The sequence below is a fragment of the Rhinopithecus roxellana genome, chromosome 2, assembly GCF_007565055.1.
Source record: "Rhinopithecus roxellana isolate Shanxi Qingling chromosome 2, ASM756505v1, whole genome shotgun sequence".
Taxonomy (NCBI): Eukaryota; Metazoa; Chordata; class Mammalia; order Primates; family Cercopithecidae; genus Rhinopithecus; species Rhinopithecus roxellana.
This window is the reverse complement of record NC_044550.1, coordinates 57,247,271-57,275,206: the sequence shown is the minus strand read 5'-3', so window position 1 is coordinate 57,275,206 and position 27,936 is coordinate 57,247,271. Positions and strand designations below refer to the sequence as shown.

At 38.9% G+C, this 27,936-nt stretch overlaps 1 protein-coding gene and 1 pseudogene across 2 annotated transcripts in view; both read right to left on the bottom strand.

Annotated features, from left to right (window-relative positions):
• FAM160A1 (family with sequence similarity 160 member A1) overlaps positions 1–27,936 on the bottom strand; it is a 275,216-nt gene that overhangs the window by 113,018 nt on the left and 134,262 nt on the right. The gene's annotated exons all lie outside the window — the stretch shown is intronic.
• On the bottom strand, positions 14,035–15,149 carry LOC104669521 (annotated as a pseudogene). The gene has a single exon (XR_004053185.1). The product of XR_004053185.1 is annotated as a 28S ribosomal protein S22, mitochondrial pseudogene (transcript).

Sequence of the window (27,936 nt, the reverse complement as noted above, 5' to 3'; positions counted from 1 at the left end):
TTCAGGCACCCCAATCAGACGTAGATTTGGTCTTTTTACATAATCCCATACTTCTTGTAGGCTTTGTTCATTTCTTTTTCTTCTTTTTTCTTTTGGTTTCTCTTCTCACTTCATTTCATTCATTTGATTCTCAATCGCTGATACTCTTTCTTCCAGTTGATCGAGTTGGTTACTGAAGCTTGTGCATTTGTCACGTATTTCTCGTGTCATGGTTTTCATCTCTGTCATTTCGTTTATGACCTTCTCTGCATTAATTAGTCTAGCTGTCAATTCTTCCACTCTTTTTTCAAGATTTTTAGTTTCTTTGCACTGGGTACGTAATTCCTCCTTTAGCTCTGAGAAGTTTGATGGACTGAAGCCTTCTTCTCTCATCTCGTCAAAGTCATTCTCTGACCAGCTTTGATCCGTTGTTGGCGATGGGCTGCGCTCCTTTGCAGGGGGAGATGCGCTCTTATTTTTTGAATTTCCAGCTTTTCTACCCTGCTTTTTCCCCATCTTTGTGGTTTTATCTGTCTCTGGTCTTTGATGATGGTGACGTACTGAGAGGTTTTGGTATAGGTGTCCTTCCTGTTTGATAGTTTTCCTTCTGACAGTCAGGACCCTCAGCTATAGGTCTGTTGGAGATTGCTTGAGGTCCACTCCAGACCCTGTTTGCCTGGGTATCAGCAGCAGAGGTTGTAGAAGATAGAATATTGCTGAACAGCGAGTGTACCTGTCTGATTCTTACTTTGGAAGCTTCCTCTCAGGGGTGTACTCCACCCTGTGAGGTGTGGGGTGTCAGACTGCCCCTAGTGGGGGATGTCTCCCAGTTAGGCTACTCATGGGTCTGAGACCCACTTGAGCAGGCAGTCTGTCCGTTCTCAGATCTCAACCTCCATGTTGGGAGATCCACTGCTCTCTTCAAATCTGTCAGACAGAGTCGTTCGCGTCTGCACAGGTCTCTGCTGCTTCCCCTGTTGTTTTTTAGCTGTGCCCTGTCCCCAGAGGTGGAGTCTACAGAGACAGGCAGGTTTCCTTGAGCTGCTGTGAGCTCCACCCAGTTCGAGCTTCCCAGCGGCTTTGTTTACCTACTTAATCCTCAGCAATGGTGGGCGCCCCTCCCCCAGCCTCGCTGCTGCCTTGCGGTTAGATCGCCGCAGACTGCTGTGTTAGCAATGAGGGAGGCTCCGTGGGCGTGGGACCCTCCCGGCCAGGTGTGGGATATATTCTCCTGGTGTGCCAGTTTGCTTAAAGCGCAGTATTGGGGTGGGAGTTACCCGATTTTCCAGGTGTTGTGTGTCTCAGTTCCCCGGCTAGGAAAAGGGATTCCCTTCCCCCTTGCGCTTCCCAGGTGAGGCGATGCCTCGCCCTGCTTCAGCTCTTGCTGGTCCGGCTGCAGCAGCTGACCAGCACCGATTGTCCGGCACTCCCTAGTGAGATGACCCCAGTACCTCAGTTGAAAATGCAGAAATCACCGGTCTTCTGTGTCGCTCGCGCTGGGAGTTGGAGACTGGAGCTGTTCCTATTCGGCCATCTTGCTCCGCCCCAGGAGTGATTTTTTTTTATCTTTCTTCAAAAAAACCACCAACACAAAAAAAATACTCTAAGTGGGTGCGTGTAGGTGTGTGGCGTGGTTGAGTTTTTTGGGGGAATGGGCAAGAAAGAGATGAGCTGTCAAAATATATATACAACAGCTTGATATTTCAGCATAAATTCTACACTGCAAAGACAGAACTGACTATAGACATTATTGAGTGGCCATATTTATATCTCATTAATATTATATATAAAAATACTTTCCATCAATAAGGAAAGAAAAATTCTATTAAATATTGTTAGAGACAGGGGTAACTGGCCAAAGAATTGTATCAATTTTATTTGCGTTTTTCAAAAATATATATTTTTATTTGACTATGAAAAAAGCAAAACATATGCTTCCACCTTACAGAATAATAAAATACATAATTATACAAGCTCAGATTCTAGCCATCTAAATCACATCTCTTTTCCAATGTAAAAATTTCTTCATTTTTTCCAGTGTAAAAATTTCATTCCCAGATAGACATCTTACCCAACTTCAGACTCTTTGGAAAGCTACAATAATTAGAAAAGCTAAAAATATGTCAAAATCGCATTTTTTCCTGAACTATCAATAACTATATTTTGATATATCCCTTTCTTACTATCAGACTAAACTTAAACTATAAATATTTTGGCATTTAAATATTATCTCATACCATCCTTCAATTCTTTTATCTATTTAAATAAATATCCTCTCATGATGAATTTTTAAAAATTCTTAAGGGAAAGAAATAGGATAGCCACCTTAAGGGGAGACAGAGCCAAAGGAACATTTTTATTCAAGGAAAAGTGATTATATTTGCAGGCCTAATGGGAATGAACCAATGAACACACATAATTTGAAGATATAAGGAAAATAATTTTGATGGAGCAAAAGGAGCAGAAGAAAGATGAGATCAAGAATACAGGTAGGAGAGTGCTAGAGATAAAAGGGAGGCAAAGTCAAGTCTTTCACGGTGAGTTTCCAAACCAAAACCACTACCTTCTACTTGATGGAAAGCACAGCTGGCTGCCTTTCTACCCCTCCTTTTTCATCCCTTCTGATATCACTCTGACTGGTTTGCGGAAATGGCTAGAGAATTTAGGTAGATTTAAAGTAGGGAACAAAGGATAATGGCTAAGAGTTGTTGACTCAGTCCAAGTCTGAAAGTCTAAAAATTTAAAGTCCCAACCCGGGAATCTGAGCTTTGAGCTAGGAGGTAGGGACAGAAAACTCTAGTTCCAGCTCTAACCAGCTGTGAAACCTTGAGTGAAAAGTGGGGCTCTTCTTTTGGAATGTCACTTAGGTAAGCAGTTAGAACTAAAGTAAGATTTCTTAGGTCTCTTACAGCTTGAGTCATTATTTTATGTACTTTATCACAACTGTTATACCAACTGGAGAGGGGTCATCAGATAATCATTAAAGAAGGATGATGGCCTTTGTACAAAATTCTTCATAAGAATTCTAGTTGCAGATGGGATTCTATCTGTATTCTTTTTTACCATTAAGGCATATTTCACTTAAGGAACCTACAGCACAGGAAGCAGCCACAGTAAATATAATTCCATGGTTGAGGTTTTGTTTGTTTATTTCCTGAGCAACTGCCAATAGAAAAATTCATTGTTTGAGAATGTACTTTGGAATGCCCTGAATTGGCTGCTACTAAATACATAAAAAATATATAAAAAGTCTATTACTGTAAATGTGCTTATCATGTAAAATTCCATCTAAGGATGAAGACTCATCAAATATTGAGAACACCTTAAGAGAGGTGAACCTTGTGCCCTCAATTATAACTAATAGCAGTATTGAGGAGGGTGTTTCATTTTGGGTCAAACTACCTCAGACAACCTCTTCTTAGAGCCTCATAAAATCCTATTAAACCTAAATCCTCCCTGTGCTCTAATCTTCTGGCCCAGTTCTCTTTTCTCTCTCACCGCAATATCACAGGGCAATGCTGGACTGTGAAAAATAAAGCAAGCATCTAATAGCCCCCTATTCTTCTGGACCTTGTGCTTAACCCTCCCTTAACTTGCCATAGTTTAACTACAGTTCATTCACTGTGCAACGTCCATCATTTCAGTAAATCAGAATCTTATTTCATTCCACCAGCTTCTAGGTCACCAGTCAACACACAAAATGTGCGCAAAGAAAATTCTCTCAATACACACATTCCAAATGGTTTCCAGCTTTGGAAAATACATGCTTCAAAATAGTAACAAGATGCCTAAAACTTAATAATCCCATGAAACAATCCTACCTCGTTTTACACCTGAGTTTCACAAGAACAGGCTACCAACTATGTCATACCCATGTGCCACGCAACTGACTGATGAGCAGAATAAATGTGAAAAGAAAAATTAAAATTAATATTCAAATTCCTATCTGAAATTTGTTTTTGGACTTAATTTTAAAACTATTTAAGAAAATAAGTAGATCAATTATACCTCGATAAAGATCAAAATTTAAAAAAAAATTTTAAAGAAGAAATTAAACTCCTACAGGCAAGGATTTAGAATGTAAAAATTATGTATTTTGAAATTGATAGCAAGTATTGAGACATCAGCTCATTGGTGATTGAACAGAAAAGTTTCTTATACACGTAGGGCGATTTGTTGGAACCTAAAAATTGGATCATTCTTGGGGAAAGCCTCCCCAACAACCCAACTGATCACTGTACTCTGGATAGTACACACCACCCTTTTACATCACTATTTTGTTGAAAGCTATTAAAAAACACCTTGTTTAAGATTTCTGCCACACAACCCTGTAAAAGTTGACTAAGGTAAACGCAGAAAAAAATGATCTGACAACTTCTATAGGTTAGAACTTGAAAGGAGAGACTTGAAGTAGATGCTCTGAATCTTTCTAAGAAGAACCCTCTCACTTCATAAAGTTCTTTTCAAAAATGTTCCTGGAAAAAAAAAGAAATGTAAGTTTTTGTCTTGGTCATGTTCTCTGGAAAAGTAGGTACCTGTGACGAGTGATGCTGTTTAGTCTAATACCTGTATCTACAGTTTTATCAATCAGAATTAGTTCCCCACCCAGTGCTTTAAATCCCTTCATGTGAACATGTGCAGCTTTGCAACCTGTAGTGTTACCCAGATGATGTGATGCTTACCTTTTGAAACATGAAAAATATCCTTTAAAAAGGGTTCTTCATCCACATATGACATAAAAGTACTAAGTGCAATTAGTGAAATAACAGTAAAATTCCATATACATCCATGAATCTCATAAACTGTGGGCATATTTTTCTGAAGAGAGGTGGCCGTAGTTTTCAGCCAATTCTAAAGAGTCCATGAGGTGCCCCACTTCAAAAAAGTTTAAAACTCACTTTAAAGATGCATTCATGGTAAAACCATTGAGAATCGAGTCCCAAAACACGCTAATAGCCAGTTCACATTCTAATGGTATTACTGAAGATGTAGTTGTGGAATTTTGTGACTTCTGTGATAACAAAAAGTTCTGCTATGAACAGAGCAGAAGTAAAAACAACTCTTCTCATGAAAGTCACACAGATATCATGGAGTCTGACTCAGACTATCAAGTCAGACCCAGACACATTCTCTTAGCCACCAGTACCTCTCTAACTATAGCTACTAATTACACTAGTACCTTGCAGCATTGTTTAAATGGTAAATGACTGAAAAGACCCTACATATCCATCAATACTGGTTTGGTTATATAAACGATGGTACTTCTGTGTAATGGAATACTATTTACAATTAACAAAAAAGACACAGCTCTTAATGTACTGATAGGAGAAGGTTGCCAAAATGTAAACAGAACAGCAAATACAGTATGCCACCATTTGTGTAAGAAGAAAAGCAATGTATTAGCCCATCTGATTGTAAATGCATAGAAGATTTCTGAAAAGATACACAAGAACTCTAAGGTGGCTGAGTCAGCACAGGGCACTGGGGGCTAGGGGACAGCTGAAGGAGAAGACTCACTTTTCAAACTGTACCTTCTTTGACTTTTGAATTTTGTACCATATTTATCTACTACTTAGCAAAAACATTTTTTATTTAACCAAATAAAAGCAAAAGAACAACTTAAATAAAAGGAAAAGTACTTGCTCTATCATAAGCATAGCAATGACAACAGATTTGAAGACTCTTCTGAGTCTCAATATGAAATGAAAGTACCTGCAAAATGAGTATAGCCTGATGAGTATGAGTAGGGATAAAAGAGTAGCTTAATACAATATGCTATTTGACTCCATCATAATGACTACAAAATGTCTGAAAGAGATTTGACAGAAAACATATAAAGGAAAACCAACTACATCTGTACCTAGAAGACTTGTTAACTTCCAATGGAATAAATATATACAAAAATAACATATCAGGAAAATGTAAATAATTCAGAAGAGTAGTAGTCTTATTTTTAGAAGCACTTAAGTGGTTGTCTTAATATTATTGTTGCACAATACTCAGTGAATTAAATGTATGCAATTTACTTTCAGTCTAAAAGATTCCTAACTCTAGGAATTTGTAAAATTAATCTTCTGCCAAAGTTTTTGTCAGTCTAGATCAGTGGTTCCCCAAATGTGGTCTGAGGGATCCTGGGGTTCCCCAAAACCCTTTCAGGGAGGCTCAGTGGTTCTCAACAATTTTTTCTAGGACCTCTTTTTAAGGAACAACAAAATCGGTCAAACTACAAAGTTTCTCCTATCCAGAAAAGCTTCCTGCACTCAGCTTACTGTAACTTCACTTGAGCAGTTTGACCACTATTCACCACAACTTTTTTTCTTTCTTTCTTTTTTTTTTTTGATAGGGTCTCGCCCTGTCATCAGGCTGGAGTACAGTGACGCAATCTTGGTTCACTGCAACTCCCGCCTCCTGGGTTCAAGAGATTCTCATGTCTCAGCCTCCTGAGTAGCTGGGAATACAGGTGTGCACCACCACACTTGGCTAATTTTTGTACGTTTAGCAGCAACATGGTTTCACTATGTTGGCCAAGCTGGTCTCGAACTCCTAAGCTCTAGTGATCTTCCCAACTCAGCCTCCCAAAGTGCTCGGATAGCATGTGCCACTGCGCGTGACTACACCACAACTCTTACATTGGCTTTTCTTATGAGATTGTTCTTCTACTCGTAAAAAACCTGTTCTCTCAGACTAAGATTTATTCTGAAAACTAAATATCGTTATGCACCTGTAAATAAGTTTCTTAAACTTCCTCTTTAAAATATTGCACTCACTAACAGCAGATCTAACTGCTTTGAAGCTTTCGTTTTGTCCCAAGCATGATTTGGTGAAATTCTGATGAGATTGTTTACCCCTGAATAAAGCAGCACTGTATCTCACTCAACAAAGAGTACATTCTCAATGTCTCTCCCTTGTACCTAGAGCAACATACACTGTAGCACACACACATACACGTGTAAGTCTAGCTCAGCATACAGATGTAAATAATAAGCAATAGTTGTTGCCTTTTCAGAGACCCTACAATAGAAAAAGCCCCGTGTCACCTTTAATTAGCAAAGGGTAATGGAGGCTCTAATATCTGCTTGGAGGTCCAGAATTTAGGCTTACCATGCTGTACTTCCAAGAAATAAAAGTAAAAGCTGAAACAACTTATACTGAGCAACTAACTCCTCTGCCACAGCAAAGATGGCTTATTGACTGGATGGCTGCCACCCCTCCCAGCAGAGAGGCTGTCTCTATGGAGAAGAATGCATTAATTTATCCATAAGCCTCCAGAAGCAAGTGGGTAGATCACAACTCTCCCATATGCTGCTTCAATTCATCTACACTTGCCTCTAGAGTGACTGGCATAGACTTGAATGGTTTCAGGCTATCTATGCTTCTTTAATTAAAAGTCTCTCCACTAAATTAGCATGTGTATATCAATGTCTTTTGTACAGGGGGAAAAAAGAGAAAGCAAAAGCAAGAAAAGAAAAATCAAAGGCTATTCTAAATTAAGTTTTGCTTCAGATAGATTTTGCATTTGGCACTACTTCTCCCTAGAGTTGGTGCTTCAGGTAGAAAACAATGAGCAAGAATAGGCAAGGTTCCTACTTCCCCCTTGAAAGCATCCTGCACTTTGGAGTTGATTGACTTCTAAAATCAAAGGAGTTGTGAAGAGCAACTAGGTAGCAAAAGAGGAACCTAGGTAGTTCCTTTTTTATAAAAATAATTTTATACATTATTAACACATATATTTACAATAATTCACTTCCATTTTCTGCATTAGGGAATTACCAAAAATTGATTATCTGACTCAATACTATTAGAGTGAAATTGCACTATCTGAGGACTAGGTTCTGATGTTACTGAATAAGGCAAAACATTAAAATGCCAAAAATTACCACCAAACATCCCTTAGTAAGGCATCTGTTGGAAACCAACACATTTTTTTTTTCTCATTAAGTTGGAGAAACAGCTGAATATCCAACAACGCAGTAGGCATTTGGTGTCAGCTTGTTCAAAAAATAATGTATGTCTTCAAATGCAAGAACTACTTTCAGCACAGAGAGACACCCACACTATGAGAGGCTGGTGGAAAGAGCAGGTATACATCTATAATTCCTGAAGAATAAACTCAAAATTATCCTAACCTTGTAAATGATTGTCTACACCTCTCCCTTTCAATCTCTGGTTTTAAGGGGCAGATAATGCCAAGAACATATACAATGAATGAAATGACTATACAAAACTGGAGTACCCTGGAGGGGCTTCACAAACATTACTAATTATACACTGAAATCTACTGAAATCTACACAGAGTTCCAAGTAAATTATATTTCCTGCTTTCATAGAAAAGGAATGTAATACAGGTAAGCCATCCAACAGACAACTCAAGTAAAATTAAAGACAGATTTTTCCATTAAGTAAACATGTCTGTGTTTCTAAAATGTTTTGAAAACCCACAAATATAGCATACAAACACTGCTAATTAGAATTCAATAATAAACATCATCCTCTGTCAAAAGAATTTTCAAAACTGAGGGAAAGGATGATGACAGTATAGAAACCAAACAATTACAAGCATCTGGATTTTAGTGGACCTGATCATACTAATATTAATAATTATAGAATGAACTGGTAAGGAAATTAGCAGCAGTAACTTCCAGATTTCCCATATAAGTTGCTCCTTTCTAGCTTCTTTCTATGAGAAATGTAAAGAGAACTTTCAGCTTTAAAAATCTGACCATATTTAGTTCTGAAGGCTCCCAAAAATAAGCATATTATAATTAAAGTATACTTAAAATACAAGAGTATTTGCCTTAGCACCAGAGAATCGTTCACATTTATGCATTGTTTATTGAGAGAATAAAATTATTTTCTCCAAAAAGTTGCCACAACCTTTTCTATTGTTTGTTCTAAGAATGTAAACCTTAGAGTAAGAAAAAATAAAAGGAACGCTATGGTGCTTGAATTAAATATTTTATACGATTATATCACAATGACATTTTCTTTAGTCTAACATAATCAGTATTCTATATTTGTTGCTTGCACAAAACCATAATTACTCGTTGATTTGATCAAAATTACTAGCTGACTTGAGCAATTCAGTCAGCCAGTCAGCCTTCAGGGTAATTAGTCAAATCAACAGTCTATCAAAGTGACTAATATATCTCTGAATCATGGATTAAACTATCTACAACATCAAGGCAATTCTTAGATTTGTTCCAAAACCTCAGTTCATCTTGTTTAACTCCATAGGTTATTTTTCTCGTAATTTAATTTACTCCGTACACAGTTGAGAGTTTTTCCTCCCCTTCAAGGAAGAAAATGAAAGTGACAATAAAAACCTTTTAAGAACTTTTTTATTTCAGAAAAGTAAAATTAAAAAGTACAGAATTCAATGAAATCAGATACTCTTGTTTCAAAAAATAAGAGGAGGAGGAGAAGAGTTGTTTTTGCTATTGTGTAAGCAGGGGCACAGTCAAGGAGAAAGAGACAAAAATGGATTCTTACCAGTCAAACCACTTCACAGTGCCTCAAATTCCATTAAAGGCCACAATTCTGTTGATTTGATGCCAGATGCCTCTAAAATGTTCTTACTCAAGAAAAGTATGTTTTTTGAAAGAACAAGGAAAGCAACACATTTAAAGGCTAGAGAAAATTTTCTTCCATTTACTTGGGTCAGTGCAACATCCATCATACAGAGACACAAACACCTTATAGAATAAAAGATCAGAGGAGTTACACTAGTAGAAGATCAAAGAGCCAGTGCCTCTGGGGGAATCAAACAAGTAACTGCCTGAACAGAGCCCCCTGTGATTTCTCTCATAAATCTAGCTTATGTGATTGGGGGGAGAACCACAAAGCAGAACATGCTGTCCCAAAAAAGTGATTAAGAAATAATTAATTCCAGTTTGACTCTCTCTCTCTGGAGAAAGAATCTTTTCAAAGTCATTAAGTGGAATGACTCTATAATGGAAGTTTTAAAAAAGCAAAAATGAATTATCTACACACACTAACTACAACAAGGCATATGAAATTATCATATATATTCAGTCTAACACCAAACCAGAAGAAATGAAAACATATTTAGTAAATGGTTGCAAAAGTATAAAAAGAAACTGGATGCTTTTAACAGATGCCCTCAGATTTAATTCCACCTACGTGGGCTAAAAGGGAGCGCTCGTCCATCCTTGTCACATGAGCAGGTAAAAGAACAAGTTGTCATTAAAACTGAAGGGTGTAAAATTTCACAGTAGAAATAGAACATGTCCAGAAATTTTCAGCATCCCAAAACCTTTGGCTACCAACATCAAAACACTACGCTGAACAAAGTGCCTACTAAGTACCTGCCTTAAACCTGCCTATTAATATCTTTCTCCTCTAAACCTTTTAGTTTAACTATATCTCCCTATGGTGATGTAGTTTCTGCTTTGTGCTGTGGTTATTTCAGAACCAGTCTGGTCTCCTTGAAGGTAGGGATCGCATTTTTATGTTATTCATGTATTGATTTAGTAAGCATTTAATCCAAGAGCCCAAGATGTGCAGTGTGGGGATATGAATAAAATCTAGTCCCAGGCGTCAGGGATAAGCAGCTTACTATGGAGAGGTGTTTGCATCAGCAGGTAGCAGTAACAGCCACCAGTGAGAAAAGCCACTGCTTATTGGGCACTTACTCTGTGCCAGGCACCACACTAAATTGTCTGTTCAATTCTTATAACCACCCACTGAGATAGGGTGTCATCCCCATTTACAGATGAAGAAACTGAAGCCTAGAGAAAAGTGACTGGTCACATGGGTAGTTAGAAGCAAAGTCAGAGCACTGGGAGGACTGGATGGGAGCCAGGAGTCAATGGGCAGCTGTGATCAGAAGAGGGGCTTAGGAATGGCTTTACCAGGAAGGAACTCCTGCATAAATACCTTGTTTGCATAGGAATAGATCCCAGGGTGATACAAGGAAGCAATTCACTTAAGCAAATAAGAGTGCTGATAAAAACATGATGTGATTTCCTCCAGTTCAGTCTCTAATGAAAGCTCTACATTTGTTTTTTTGTTTGTTTGTTTGCTTGGCCATAGGTCAACAGAACAGTGTCTTGAAACTTTCACCTATCACAAATCCAACTTTTAGAGAGATTAAAACATTGGAAATAGGCAAAACAATGACTTGAAGAAGGTGTAACAACTGGTTTACTAGTCATTGCTACCACCACAATGTATCACTGAGTCTAGAAACTTGGCATTTCAGCCACTACAGATATTCCATTTCCCTGGTTAAGTCAAGTCTAGCTACACAAATCAAGTCCAACTGGTTAGTAATTCTAATACATGTTAGAAATATAAACAAAACTGATTATCCTACCATGAAAAAGAAAAAAACACTAAATATTAATCACTTAAAGTATCTCAATTAATTACTTTATTCTAAAGGAAAGGATACGTTAACTGTATTGAGAGATAAATTACCCAAAATGCAGACTAAAAAATTTTTGTTTCTTCCCTTTCATATGGCAGATACTGATCAATAATACAAGGAATAGCCCATAAATTCAGCTGTATATATTCCCTGTTTTAATACAATTTAAATTAGCAAATTAAGATGTAATTATATGTGATTTTCTTGTAATTGTTTATGAAATACAAAATGATGTGATATTATAAATAAAAATTCAGGTCACTCATCACATTGATCTTCATATTAAATCTCCCACTGTGGATCAGATTCTGCAATTTGACTCCTGGTTTTATAAAATTTCTGCAGATCATATTCATCTTCTCCATGTCACATGGTCCCAGATTTCTCCTCAAATAATTATAATACAAAGCACATTCCTGTATGTGCAATTTAAAGATCTGTGGCTTAGCCAGGTTTGGAATTTAACACTAGAACAAATCACACCATGAATCAAATAAATTGTGTAAGAAAGGTGGTTCTATTTTTACAGAGTTATGTACCAAACCTGCTTAACATAAACACACACACACCCGGGAGAAATGGATCTGTTAATGGATTACGTCTTTTTGTTTTTGTTTTCTGTTTTTTTTAAATTATACTTTAAGTTCTAGGGTACATGTGCACAACGTGCAGGTCTGTTACATATGTATACATGCGCCGTGATGCTTTGCTGCACCCATTAACTCATCATTTATATTAGGTATTTCTCCTAATGCTATCCCTCCCCCATCCCTCCACCCCATGACAGGCCCCAGTGTGTGATGTTCGCCACCCTGTGTCCAAGTGTTCTCATTGTTCAATTCCTACCTATGAATGAGAACAAGCAGTGTTTGGTTTTCTGTCCTTGTGACAGTTTGCTCAGAATGATGGTTTCCAGCTTCATCTATGTCCCTGCAAAAAACATGAATTCATCCTTTTTTATGGCTGCATAGTATTCCATGGTATATATGTGCCACATTTTCTTTCTTTTTTTTTTTTTTTCCACCGTGAGTGGCCAGGATGTCAAGCTTCATTTATTGTAACTACAGGGTGGAAGTACATTCATGACTTCAGATTCTGAACTGCAGTAAATACTTTTTTTTAAAATTAAGAGTTGATATCTGGGATTTAGGAGAAGTTCATAGGTAAATTATGATTTCAAAATATCTCATTTCATCATTGCTTTATTCTCTGATCGCCAAATGAAGAGAGAAATGTCATGGAAGAGGCAAAAGGCTTTCAGCCCTCAAGATCTACAGCTCAACAGGTCAGCAGAGTACTTCATGTGATAAATTTGGCTGAGATGATTCACTTTTAAACATCATCTCCCACTTCCTAATTCTGATCATCCTTCTCTTGGGGGAAAACTTTAAATTCCTGAGTAGATTCCCTTGTCTTCATACATATCTTCACTTGGGGTTTCAGGAACTTGATGGGAAACCTGCTTCTCCTACTCCAGTTATTGTGGCCTCCCACACAGCCAACAAAGAAGAAAAGGTAGGTCAGACATCATACTCAAACCTCCCTCTACCCCATCCTCCTCCCCATTAATATTTGGAGAGTACATAGGCCTCTGTGGTTTAAGTGACAGAATCAAGTTTCAGAGCAGGGGCTTTGAAATGGGAAGATGCTTTTTTTGACTATTAAGAAAATTTTAGTTCTTACTTTGGATCATGAACCCACGGATAACTTTCCTTTAACAGTACTGTAAAACTTAATTACCCTCTTTGGTTTGCAGAGTTTACTGGAACTAGAAGTAGATTTGGATAATTTGGAATTAGAAGATATTGACACAACAGATATCAATCTGGATGAAGATATTTTGGATGATTGACTGCAATACTTTCCATTTACCTGACTAAACAGATCATTATTATATATAGGTATTGATTGCTACCCTGACCACAGTGCTTTGGACTATGAGAAATTTCTTAGATTTTTATATGTAAATACTGTGGACCACTGGGAGCATAATGCCCACATCATCTTAAGAAGAGTTTATGTGCAGCATTTAAATCACTGTGTTTTCCTTGTTAACTAAAACAGACATGGGCTTTGATTTTTTCATGCTATTAGACCGTATCTCATAAAACCTTCTGAATTAATGGAAGATACTTCTGTTTCCTTTCTCAGTAATGAAAATAGGCTTCTAGTTTTAGAAGGCTGAGCTGAAACTACACCTTGCCTAGGGATCAGCCCCACTCTTTTCTTTGCATAACTAAATCTGCATTTTCAAATGCTGTCAATCACATTTTTCTTAGAGCTGAACATCCATTCTGTAATTCTCTAAACCCTTTTTCTTGACCTCATTGCATCATTCCACAGGTCTTGCCCCAATTTTATCTAGCAGCTACCCATTTCTGGAGTCAGGATGTGAAACCTCTGTTCCTCTGACCTCATTAAGCTGGGGTCCTTCTAAATTACCATTTACCCTATTTGGTAACACAAAAAATAACCATACTTTTTAACTGTACACTCATCTAACATGATTCGAGAAATTCATGACCAGGCACTCAAATATCCTTGTAGCCTAGAAAAGTGAGTAGGGTAACAATTTTTGCTTTGTAGGGAGAACTACAAATTGATACCTTTTAATCAGGCCATTTTTTAACGTTTAGCTCCATATTAACAGAGAAATGTAGTCAGTATTTAGTAAAATAAATGTATTTTGAAAAACTTTTTAGGAAGCTGCAGAATGGCGACTGAGTGCTTCTTGATAAGTTTGCAGTGTTAGTTCTACATAGGCTCCCTTCTGTGCTTCTGTTTTTGCAAAGACCTTGATTAAATTTATTCCCTCAGCAGCCTGATCCCGGGCCTCTTGAGCCGACTGGCCGTCTGGATGGAGTATTTGATACAGCTGGACCAAGCTGGTTGCATTATCGATTAAATCTCTCTGAATCTGGTCAATCAGCAAACCATCAATCTTTTTATTATTTACAAAATACCACACCATTCCACCAAAGTATCTTGTTGAACATAAAAGGTCATATTTTCCGTTTTTATCTATATCTTCATAGGTCTTGTGATGAACCTTGATATACTCAGTGGAATCTGGCTCAAACTGGGCAAAGCAGAGATTGAGGACATCAGCATGCCTGTCCTGACTATACACAGTCCTAAGATTTTCTTCCTTGAAAATTATTGGTGTCAAAACTTTACGACCTTCTTTTGAGAAATAAACTTGTATCATCCAGTCCCGTTCTTCCCAAGAGGCTTTGTGTAGTGTGCCACTTGGTTCTCTAACGACAAAAAAATGCTCCCGGTGTGGTATGCTATATGATATATCAATAAACACATATTTGGTTGTTTCTGTTCCTTCCAAAATCGTATCTTCAGCTAACACATCATTTATTGGTACTCACTCTTCCAGAACCGGTGGCATTTTTAATCGTACTTCAGCTGCCTCAACTCCCTGTCTTGTAGCCTCTTCCAAGTGTGCCTGAGTCATTAGCTTATAGGTTGGTGGCTTCAGTTCTTGCACAGCTGGTTTAAAAGTCTTCTGCAAGTTCAAGTCTGCCATTTTCGTGAGTATGCTTTGAACTTCTTCATCCATAAATGTAGGTTTCTTGGTCTCTGGGCTACCAGATTCTGCGGCCTCGGAGGTGAACTGGCAGCATGGCAGCCCCACCTCGAAAGAGCAAGGTAGCGGTTGGAGCAGGCCACCATGCCAGGGCTGGATTCGAGCCCGGAAACAGACCTTTTCCACGCCTGCAGAACCCCTCAGGAGGCTCCACAGTGACACAGTGGTTCTGAGGGGCGCCATGATTATCAGTGCCACATTTTCTTAATCCAGTCTATCATTGATGGACATTTGGGTTGGTTCCAAGTCTTTGCTCTTGTGAGTAGTGCCACAATAAACATACGTGTGCATGTGTCTTTATAGTAGCATGATTTATAATCCTTTGGGTATATAGCCAGCAATGGGATCGCTGGGTCAAATGGTATTTCTAGTTCTAGATACTTGAGGAATCGCCACACTGTCTTCCACAATGGTTGAACCAGTTTACACTCCCACCAACGGTGTAAAATCATTCCTATTACTCCACATCCTCTCCAGCATCGGTTGTTTCCTGACTTTTTAATGATCACCATTCTAACTGGTGTGAGATGGTATCTCATTATGGTTTTGATTTCCATTTCTCTGATGACCAGTGATGATAAGTACTTTTTCATGTGTCTGTTGGCTGCATAAATGTCTTCTTTTGAAAAGCATCTGTTCATATCCTTTGCCCACTTTTTAATGGGGTTGTTTGATTTTTTCTTGTAAATTTGTTTAAGTTCTTTGTAGATTCTGGATATTAGCCCTTTGTCAGGTGAGTAGATTGCAAAAATTTTCTTCCATTCTGTAGGTTGCCTGTTCACTCTGATGGTAGTTTCTTTTGCTGTGCAGAAGCTCTTTAGTTTAATTAGATCCCATTTGTCTATTTTGGCTTTTGTTGCTGCTGCTTTTGGCGTTTTAGTCATGAAGTCCTTGCCCATGCCTATGTCCTAAAGGGTATTGCCTAGGTTTTCTTCTAGGGTTTTTATGGTTTTAGGTCTAACATTTCAGTCTTTAAATCATCTTGAATTAATTTTTGTATAAGGCGTAACGAAGGGATCCAGTTTCAGCTTTCTACATATGGCTAGCCAGTTTTCCCAGCACCATTTATTAAATAGGGAATCTTTTCCCCATTTCTTGTTTTTGTCAGCTTGTCAAAGATCAGATGGTTGTAGATGTGTGGTGTTATTTCTGAGGCCTCTGTTCTGTTCCATTGGTCTATCTCTGTTTTGGTACCAGTCCCATGCTGTTTTGGTTACTGTAGCCTTGTAGTATAGTTTGAAGTCACGTAGCATGATGCCTCCAGCTTTGTTCTTTTTGCTTAGGATTGTCTTGGCAATGCAGGCTCTTTTTTGGTTCCATATGAACTTTAAAGTAGTTTTTTCCTATTCTGTGAAGAAAGTCATTGGTATTTTGATGGGGATGGCATTGAATCTTATACTTGCACAATTACTTATCTACCTTAACACTATGTTCATCACACAGAGATTATCTGATGACCTTTTGTCCACTTCCCCTACCCTTTTACTAAATTTCAAGCATTAATAGCACTGTAATGGATGTTCTCAGGTCCCCCTAAATCCCTCCAGGACCAAAAAATTTATTCTCCCAGCTGCTAAGAGTGCTGTTGGCTGTCAGCCCTCTCCAGAAGTTTCCCTCTGCCAAAGAGGGCTGCTTTGCCCATGATTAAGCCCTCCCCCTTAAGGGCAGTTCATATCCATGACTAAAGGAGGATGTTGCCCCCAATGCCAACTCAGGACAACCCTGAGGGGGTCAACCCAGTTTCAGAGTTTCCTGTAGGGTCAGCCTAGGCCTTAGAAAGGACTTGATGGCAGTCTACCATCATCCTCTGCACAGTCCTCCTTCTCTCCCCAACAGGTGCTGATTCAGAGAACGTACCCTAACAAACTCCTGCACGTAAATCTCCACCTCAGAGTCTGTGCATCCCAGGATGTCAAGCAACTAGAACCACCAGTATCCATCAACTAAGAAACTACATATCTAAGGTTATTAAAGACACTTAGAGAGAGGGAAAATACTAGTTTTTTAAATTCAGAAACCTTGCAAATGGTACAAGCCTTCAAAAACCAGTAAAGAATATTACTTTGCTAGACAAACTAACGAAAACACACCAAAGCTGCTTCAGTAAGTTCAATCAATATTTTCTAATATTCCACCTTTAATAGTTCTAAATGACCCCAAACCAATCTTAAGAATGAACACAAAAACTAGCTTTTACTCTACGTACTTACATTACCATTTTAAAACTCTTTATCCTTCATATGAGGCTACTAGGTAATCTGGCTAATTTAAAAATACACACATAGGTTTTCAGGAGGAGGTGGGGATGGCTAATGGGTACAAAAAATAGAAAGAATGAATAAGACCTACTCTTCGATAGCATAGCAGGGTGATTACAGTCAATAATAACTTAATTGTGCATTTTAAAGTCAGAGTACAATTGGATTGTTTGTAACATGAAGGATGAATGCTTGAGGGATGGATACCCCATTATCTATTATGTGATTATTTTACATCGCATGCCTGTATCAAAACAGCTCATGTGCCCCATAAATGTATACACCTACTATGTACCCACAAAAATTAAAAATAAAAAACTTAAAAATATAAACAGGCAAACAAATAAATACCAACAACCTGGAGAACAAGAAAAATAATCCTGTCACTCACTTGTTCTTTCAAAAATAAACCCTATTTAAAGATTTTCAAGTCTAAATCTTCTGATTACAAAAGTAGAGAGTAAGGGAGAAAAGAGAAGGAAGGAGAGATTTTCCCCATTACTTTAACACATACCTATTTCTCTTTCAAAGACTACAGGCTAGTCTTTTTTAAGCTACATTAAAAAAACAACATGTGTCCCATACTACATTTTTTTTTTAAGGAAACTTACCAGAAAGGAGTCCCGATCCAGACCCCAAAAGAGGGCTCTTAGATCTTGTGCAAGAATTCAAGGTGAGTCCATCCAGTAAAGTGAAAGCAAGTTTAGTAAGAAAGTAAAGGAATAAAGAATGGCTACTCCATAGGCAGCGCAGCCCTGAGGGTGGCTGATTGACCATTTTTATGCTTATTTTTTTATTATATACTAAACAAAAGGTGGATTATTCATGAGTTTCCTGGGAAAGGCATAGGCAATTCCCAGAGCTGAGGGTTCCTTCCCTTTTCAGACCATATAGGGTAACTTTTTTTTTTTTTTTGAGACAGAGTCTCGCTCTGTCGCCCAGGCTGGAGTACAGTGGTGTGATCTTGGCTCACTGCAATCTCCACCTCCCAAGTTCAAGCAATTCTCCAGCCTCAGCCTCCCAATGTTAAATATAGTGAACCCCAAGTTTCTCTTCAAAGAATCAGTATGTCAGTATGTTCATCTCTCTTATTCTTTGATTCTCCATTTTAAAGTTTAACTTCCTGGTTCTCTTCGCCCACTTGCTTCTAGTTTCAGTAAATACTTTCCCACCAGTCCAAATCAGTAGTTCACATCTGTTCCCCTGGTCACCTGCTCTGTCCTAACTCATCCCGATCACCTGCTCTGACCTAAGTCACCTTTAGTTACCTGTTCCTAACTGTCCTTCCTGCCAAACTATTCACCCCACCACTCTGGCTCATGCCCCTGCCCTCTTTAAAATAGCCAGTCATAATTAGTTTAGACTGTGCAGTCCAACCCTAGCCAATAGGGGAACAACACAGCAGTAGGGAATACCTGCGTCAGGAAAAAGAACTCCTGCCCCTCCCCTGTCCAGGTGTGCTCTCGCCATTGTTCCACCTGTGAGGGGCACCCTTTCTGCAGAAAGTAAAAGTTGCCCTGCTGAGAAAATTAAATTTATGTTCGAGTGCTATTTCTTTATGGCACTGGGGAACAAGCACTTTGCATTTCTAATACCAAGTAGTTGGGATTACGGGTGTGCACCACCACACCTGGCTAATTTTTGCATTTTTAGTAGAGACAGGGTGGTGCCATGTTGGCCAGGCTAGTCTCGAACTCCAGACCTCAGGTGATCTATCTGGCTCAGCCTCCCAAAGTGCTCAGATTACAGGCGTGAGCCACTGTGCCCGGCCATATAGGGTAACTTTCTGACATTGCCATGTCATTTGTAAACTGTCATGGTGCTGATGGGAGTGTAGCAGTGAGGACAACCGGAGGTCACTTTCATTGCCATCTTGGTTTTGGTGGGTTTCGGTTGGCTTTTTCACCTCAAACTGTTTTGTCAGCAAGGTCTTTATAACCTATAACTTGTGCTGACCTCCTGTCTTATCCTGTGACTTAGAATGCCTAATTCACTAGAAGTGCAGCCCAGCAGGTCTCAGCCTTATTTTACCCAGCTCCTATTCAAAATGGAGTCACTGTGGTTCAAAGGCCTCTGATAAAACTGTTTCCATGGAACTAGCTCACTTATTAAATATTACTCTGATATTTCCAAAGCAGTTATCTATTTTGGTGTAGCACAAAGAATACTAGACCAGGGGTATGAATTCCTGGGTCCCAGTGCTGGTGCTGGCATGAACTTGTGGCATCTAGTGATAAGAGTCCACTAGATTATTAATTAAAGGCATTGAGTGGTTAGTTACAGAGACCCAGATTCAAGCACAAGTTCTAGCACTTACTAGCCATGTAACCTTCAGCAGGACATTAAACCACTCTAAGCTTAACGCCTCATCTGTAAAATAGAGGTGATCATAATGGTGCCTACCTCATGGGACTGCAGGGGAGATTAAATGTGACACTGGGGGTAAGTGCTCAGTACAATCTTTTTTTTTTTTTTCTTTTGAGAGGGAGTCTCACTCTGTGGCCCAGGCTGGAGTGCATTGGTGTGATTTAGGCTCACGGCAACCTCTACCTCCCAGGTTCAAGTGATTCTCCTGCCTAAGCCTCCCGAGTAGCTGGGATTACAAGCACCCGCCACCATGCCCGGCTAATTTTTATGTTTTTAGTAGAGACGGGGTTTCACCATGTTGGCCAGGCTGGTCTCGAACTCCTGAACTCAGGTGATCCACCCGCCTCAGCCTCCAAAAGTGCTGAGATTACATGCATGAGCCACTGCGCCCAGCCCAGCACTGAGTCTTTCTCACTGCAAGTACTGATAAAAGTGAGCCATTACTATGAGCTATTTTTCCATCTGTGTCTACCAGAATCCAAGAGCTTTGGAGAGGAGCGGTGCTTCACATATTTTTTAAAATGGTGAATATTAAAACTCTCTAAGGTGTCAATTCACTGCGTTTTATCAAATTTATATTCTGGATTTCCACAGAAGGTTTTGTTGGGGGGAAGAAAAGAGTGTTTAAGAAAGTTTTAAGAACATTAGACTAGATGATCTTATAGCTTAAGCCTTACCTTTCTGTGAGCCTATGGCCTCTCTGCAGGGTGGCTTTTCTCTTGGAGCAACCATTTACACACTAAAATAGAGAAGTGTGTCTTGACTGTTTCAGACATACCTTCTTTCTAACATATCACCAGCACTGTATCTGCAGGTATTTCTGCCACTGCTCACACATACAGTAGCAATTGATGGCCTATAGTCCTTTATGACAACTCTTCAGGGGACAAGATACAGCCAATCAAGGGTACCACTGCACAAAAGCATGTCACACTGTTCTCTCCTGGTTTCCAAGTAGCAGTAATCCACTCTAATCAGAACTGCCAACCTAGAGAAAAACCACCATGCAGTTTTCAAACTAAGGAACAAGTAGCAAGGCAGGGGGTGGCGGGTGCTGCTGGAACCGATGAAGTGGGGACCAAAGAGAATGTCTTTGTGAGTGGAACCTGAGACCTTCAATCTCCCCCTACCTCTTGAGGCCAGCCCAACTGACGAAACAAGATTTAGGCTCTAAAGTAGCAGAAAACATTTTTTGAGATAAAGACTCTGTTATTAAACCTAAATATTCTCATGGTTCTCCTTCTTTAACATGTTGCATGTGTACATCCACATTAACAGTCAAGTCAAATACTGAATCCCCACTTTCCCATTTCCAGATCCAATCATGGTAGGCATATTCTTCAGGCCTGGGTAACTGAGATTTCTCACTCCTCAGGTCTCAGCCTAGATGTCTCCATTACTAGGAAGAATTCCCAGAAGAACTTGTCTTTTTGTTCCTCAAGACTACAAACTCCGTGAAAGCAAGGTCTACATTTTGTTCACTGCTACATCACCAGTGCCTTACACAATGAGTATCACATAATAGTCTGTATCAGTCAGAGTTCTCCAGACAGACAGATAGACAAGAGAGTACTTACTAGGGGAATTAGCTCACGCAATTATGGAGGCCAAGAAGTCCCATAGGAACCCATCTGCAAACTGGAGACACTGGATGCCAGTCGTGTGGCTCAGTCCAAGTCCAAAAGCCTCACAACCAGGAAAGCCAATGTTAATTCTTAGTCTAAGGCCAAAGGCCTGAGAACCTGAGAGTGGGGTAGAGGGGGCTGCTGGTATAAATACTGGAGTCCAAAGGCTGGAGAGCCTGCAGTTTGATGTCAAAGGGCAGGAAAAGAAGAGTGTCTCAGCTTCAGGAGAAAGAGAGAGAGAGAGACAGAGGAAATCACCTTTTCTCTGCCTTTTCTGTCTATCTGGGCCTCTAGGCAGATTGGATGTTCCATATCCACACTCAGGGCGGATCTACCCCACTGGTCTGTCCACCAACCCACATACTGATCTCCTCTGGGAACACCACACAGACACACCCAGAAGTGACACTTCACTAACTATGTAGATATCTCTTAATCCAGTCAAGTTGACACTTATAATTAACCATCACATAGGCCCTTAAGAAATACTTGTTGAGTTTCTCATCCAAAAGCATAATAAACAGCATAACAGCATTCAGGCATTCACCTTTCCCTGAAGGTGAGACATTTTTCAAAGCAGGTTTCTTTTTCAATTTTTTTAATAGGGAAATTTTAATTCAAAATAATTCTTATAATCAACTAGTTACATCCTCTGTTCTTTGTTAAGGACAGGAGGAGTGATATAGGTAGGTTATTCTGAAAACTAAGAAGGATAAGGAAATATCTTGCCTTGGAAATTTTAGTCAATCTTATTAGCAATATGGGTGGGTATGAATTTAACTTGTATGTTCTGCCTTGAAACTACTAACCTTTCTATGGGTTAATTATCACAATATCAAAGAAAGATTAAACTGCAAAAAGTCATTGCATTTACTTTTCATTCCACATTATCAATACATAGAAATATTAATGCATGCTACCCAGACCTTTCTAGGAAACCAACTGCTCTTTGGGGAAATGTAAAAATAGTGAGGGCAGTGAGGATTTCCACACTTCTTGTTTTTAGACAGAGTCCAACTGTGTTGCCCAGGCTGGAGTGCAGTGGCACAATCACAGCTCACTGCAGCTTTGCCCTCCAGGGCTCAAGTGGTCCTCTCACCTCAGCCTCTCCAAGTAGCTTTACAGTTGCACATTACCACACCTGGCTAATTTTGTATTTTTTATAGATACGGCGTCTCCCTATGTTACCCAGGTTGGTCTCAAACTCCTGGGCTCAACCTCCCAATTTCCACACCTCTGAACCTGCAGAGCAGGGCTATATTAAGATGACAGCTCAGAGAACTGGTTCCAGGTGCAAGATTAAGTCAAGCTGAGCCAGCTTCCATTGATTTCTTTTCTCAATACCATGGTAGTAGAGGGGAAAGGCCACAGAGCCAGACATTGCAACTACCACTTAAACCCATAACCCCTAAGAATCCTATTTCCAAGTACAAAGCACCAAACAGCATCACAGGGTCTAAGGTCTCAGTCTGTGAGGGACAGGCCATATTTCAGGTCCCCATCTTCACATTCCCTCCATTTGATCTTAAACATTGGCACCTGGGAAACTCTAAGCAGGTAAAGGAGAAATTAAATAATGACAAAGTTGGACTGTTTAGTGAGGTTAATCAGAATCCCTGTATCTTAGACCCAAAGTGTTGAAAACATTGATTATTTTGATATATGGTCATAAGCTGCACCTCCAAGTTTGGGCAGCTATGTCTCACTGTAAGTGAGGCCAGACCGGGGTGAATGGGTTAAGGTAAGTGAAAAACAATGTGACATAGTGAAAACAATCAGAGCTTGAAAACTAGAAACATAATACTTACTCTGCCCCAACCAGCTATACAAACTTGGACAGTTACTTCACTACTCCGTGTCTCACTTTATCTTCAAAATATGGAGCTTTAGTAAATGATTTTGTCCCATCTCCTCCAGTTTCTAAATCTTAGAATTCTACAAATCCCACCACATCACTATTGAAAATTAACCAAATGAGTACTCATGGAGTACCATGTGCTTATTACCTAAGCACTTTGGTTCAGTGCAATTTGAGCCATGACGCTTGCCCTAAATCATCTATCACATTAGTAAAGATGCATCAAAATTTTCACAATGGGTGCCTTGAAACACCCTAGAGTTTTCCACTACAGAAGAAGTAATAAATAGATACAATCTGTTGAAAGGCAATTTTGCAAACATACCAGAAGTCTTTTTTAAGCCACAATCTTTGATCCATTTAGTTGTAGAAATGTTTGTAGTTATAAAAAACTGGAAGGAAACAATACGTCCACTACAGACTAAATAACAAATTAAATTGTTTATATTCATTATAATGGTGACTTAGAATATTTAACAATAGGCAAATGCTCACACTATAATATTATGCAAAAAATGCAAGATGCAAAATTATATACATGGCATGACCATAATTATGTATAATATGTGTATGTATAATGCCTTATATTATGAAAGATATATGTATGATATTTACAAATAAGTTTAGGAACACAGATAATCTGTGAATAGTAGTTATCTCCAGGTGTATTGTATTTTATTCTTTGGTGTCTCCATATTCCAAATTCTCTATTATAGCATGCAATAATTATAATTATAATTATAAATATAAATATAAATAAATATAATTATAATTATAATATAAATATAATATAATATAATATATATATACAGGACTGCAGGATACAAAACAATGAAGGTTTTAGCTTTTTTATGCCTATTAAATGCATTAGGAGTTCAGGGAGCCATCACTATGGGCTGAGGGGGAGCTAAACATAGAGTTTTGGAGGGGGTTCACTTGACAGGATGTTTATCACACAAGGAGAATTTAGGTTTATAGTACAGTGCTTAAGAGCACAGACTCTAGAGCTGGATTTCCTAGGTTCAAATCTTAGCCCTGCCACCCTGCTGGATGAGGTTAGGCAAGTCACTCCAACTCTGTGCCTCAGTTTTCTCATCTATAAAATGGGGTACCAGTTCTTTCCTCATGGAGTTATTGTAAGAGCTAAACAAATTCATAAAGGAAATAGTTTCAGGACAGTGCCTATCTGACACATAGTAGCAATACATAAGTGCTAACATAATTATTAGAAGGGCATTTTAGGCAACATAATAACAACAGTTCACCCTTTTGCTAAATTCTTACTATGTGTCAGATACATTACACAACTCATACCTCATAAGTATATGAAGGATGAACTAGCATTATGCCCAATTTATAGATGAGAAATCTAAGGCACAGAGAGGTTGGCTTCCTAAGGTAAGTGGCTGAACCAGCATTTGATCGCAAGCAAATCTGTTCCAGTGCCCATGCTCTTAACCATGGTGCCATGCTGTAGGGAGCAGAAAACAATACTGCCCCTGGGCAGACAACTACCTTTTGAGGAGCAGGAACTGCCACTGACAGAGTGCATGGAACCGAGTAATGACAGCCAGGCAAGAGAGTCAGGGCCTAGTTCATGAGGCAAATGGGAGCTCATAAAGAATTTTGAGCAAAGTCACTATACAACAAAAGAGGGATGTAAGGAAATGAGTCTGGCAGAGAAACATGGGATAAGCTGGCATGAGGCAAAAGAGGCCGTTGAGAGAGAGAGAAAATACTGCAGTCAAAGCAGGTAGTACGGTGATGAGGGACTAAGCCAGGTGATAGCAAAGAGTTGGACAAACCAAAACCACTTTGAAGGGAAAATTAAGAGAGCTTACAAATACTTAATACTGGGAATAAAAAAAGAGGGGGGATGTGGAGGGGACAAGTCACATCTCACCAAGGACTGGACAAAAACATGTTTCCTTGTATTTTGATTTCCTTAAATGTTGTTTTGTACAATTACTTATTTTTAAAGCATTGTTTAAAAACCTAACCAAGAGCAGCACAAAACAAAGCACCACACACACAACACTGTGGTGTAGAAAAAACTGGGTTCTTGTCACACAACCAGGAAAAGTTAGCCACACATATACTTTGAAGGGTGAAGGGGAACAGAATTTATTGGGCAAAAAAGAAAAAAAAGAAAACCTCTCAACAAAGTGAGATAGGTTCCTTTTCACAGGAAAGGAGAGGCCAGGCTCCCCCGCAACAATGCAAATGGTGTGAACTTCCCAAGGCTCCACCCTATCCTCCCAGCGCACATGCCAGTCAGAGATTCTCCGGGGATACCTTTTTACTTGGCTGTCTCAATTGTACTCTGTATAAGCAATGCTTGGTGACTGAAAAGGCGTACTCTAGTAAGTGACAAAAGTAATTAGCAAGGAATCATGGAGCTTAAACATCTATTGTGTAAAGGAGCAACTTTTTACAAAATCAAGATAAAAGAACCCACTGATGGCTACTACCAACAGAGCCCAGGTCTGATAACATCTCCCAGCATAAAGGCAAGCTGATTTACCCCTTGTTTTAAAGAGGCAGCCAGAGCTTGCCAACAAAAATATGTGATTGATCTAATTAGCTCACTGAACTGAGGAAAACAGTGTGCCAAAATCATGTGTACTCACAGATTACTCCTTCCAGGACAAAGCAGTATTGCATAAAAGCCTATCCTTCAACCTAAACGTTCACACTCATTAAAAGGGATGAAACCCAGCAGTACTCAGCATGCAGGAGCTTAATGAATATTATTGGATTGTGATGACACAGACATGAGTCTCAAAAGAATGAGCTCTTTTGATGGAAAAGAGAAAGAAACATAAAGGACTGTAAAAATGTATATGCAGTGGCTAAACTCCAATTACCAGCTTAGGCCAGGCAATTTTACTACATTATGCCTGCATTAACATTCCCACTCTCAACTTAATGCTTTATTAACCTAACTGATAATGTCCCTCTTCACTCAGGGTTATTAGCAAATACAAGTCTGTTGAGATTGGCAAACCAATTCATTCATTCAACAAATATTCCTGGGTACTTACCATCACAGGTAACAAATAATGATCTCTAACTAGTCTTTTTGTTACTAATGCGAGAGAGGGTCTAAAAACCAGTGTAGCATATCTTAAAAAAATCCTTAGTGGGAAGAGACGAACACCCTAGAGAAAAGTAACCACACTAGCTTCATCAAGTAGTCTGCTGATGACTCATTGGTTAGCTTTAGTGGGTACGTACATACTCAAAAAGCACAAGAATATTATTCTACTGTGTCTCACTCGTGGACTGGAGCCAAAGTCAAGATAAGGAAAATTTTTATGTAGTTGTTTATCCAAATTGTCTTGTCTGTTCTACCTTCAACATCACTGCCTAGGGGGAACATTGGGCCGGGAAGCCATAGAGGTTCATGCTCCTGGAGCCCTGAAAAGTCTGGGAATAACCTAAGCAGCAAGGCAGCCTGCCTGACTCAGGAGAGCAAAGCACACCCAGAAAATACAATGGGAGCAGAACAAAGATTTGGCCATATAAGCTGACTGTTAATATTTTTTATTTTCTAAACTTATTTTTACCACTAGGATCTTATATAAAAAAACTATCAGTTCATGTCTCACACGTCTGAAGTAAGGATAGTTTATTACACCCAATGTTACTGCTGTAGAGTATTCTGAACACCTTTGGGCTTAAAAACGAATCACTTTATATTGAATAAGCACCATTTAATGAGAAATTTTTCACAGGAAGATAAAATGTCGATTTTACCGTTCTATGAAATGTATACTTACTTATATCTAAGTATTTGAAAAGCTAAAACTAGGTAGAACTAAGGTATAAAATGAAAGGATCAAACTTAAAAAAAAATTTTAAGGTATTTCTGGATACTCTGCTTTTGAAAGCACTGTTTTCTCTAACAAGAGATCCTCTTCCCAAGTTGGCTGCAGGCTAGTCTTGGTTAGCTACTGTTATTTTATCAGCAATATCGCTCTGTGGGATGGAACTACAGAAATCCTATTGCAATTGGGATGATGGCTTGTAATTTAAGAGAAAATACCATTTAAGGTACATAATGATTTTTTTTTAATGATACATATGTTCCTACTTTAAATATTTAATCATGAAACTTAAAAAAGCAAATTTATTTGCCAACATTTTCACATAGGCCAAGGCTATTTCTTTAAGTACAGGTCTACTGATTGAAGTTCAAAGTTGTATTTCTTACATAAACCTAACTTCCCATTTAGGTTACTTGAAGGTGAGAAAAACCTCAGTATGAATCAATTCAGCGTAGAATCTTTCCATATTGTAAACATCTTTCCCAGTCATTTAGAGTTCTCTCTTCCACATCCAATTTGACACCAATATCTTATGACAATTTTGCCTTTAGTCTTTCCAAAGAATTCAACTTCATCAAAATAAACAATTTCCTTTTCACACACATATTTCATCATTATACATGTTATTTAATGAAACTATATAATTACCGCAAAAATGCACACAACTCAACACTGGGAGGAAAAGTTTGGAACCTTGAGCACACACCAGAAATAGACTACCAGAAAGGACACTCAGCAGGGAGTAGGCAGAAGTCAATATACTTTCCAGAGAGAATGGAAAGCACTGGTAAACCGGGGAACCACATAGATTGGTTAAGAGAACGTCCACTGTAATTTTTTTTTTTTTTTTTTTTTTTTTTGAGACAGAGTCTCCCTCTGTTGCCCAGGCTGGAGTGCAATGGTGCGATCTCAGCTCACTGCAACCTCCGCCTCCCAGGTTCAACCTTTTCTCCCACCCCAGCCTTCCTAGTAGCTGGGATTACAGGCACCCACCATCATGCCTGGCTAATTTTTTATTTTCACCATGTTGGC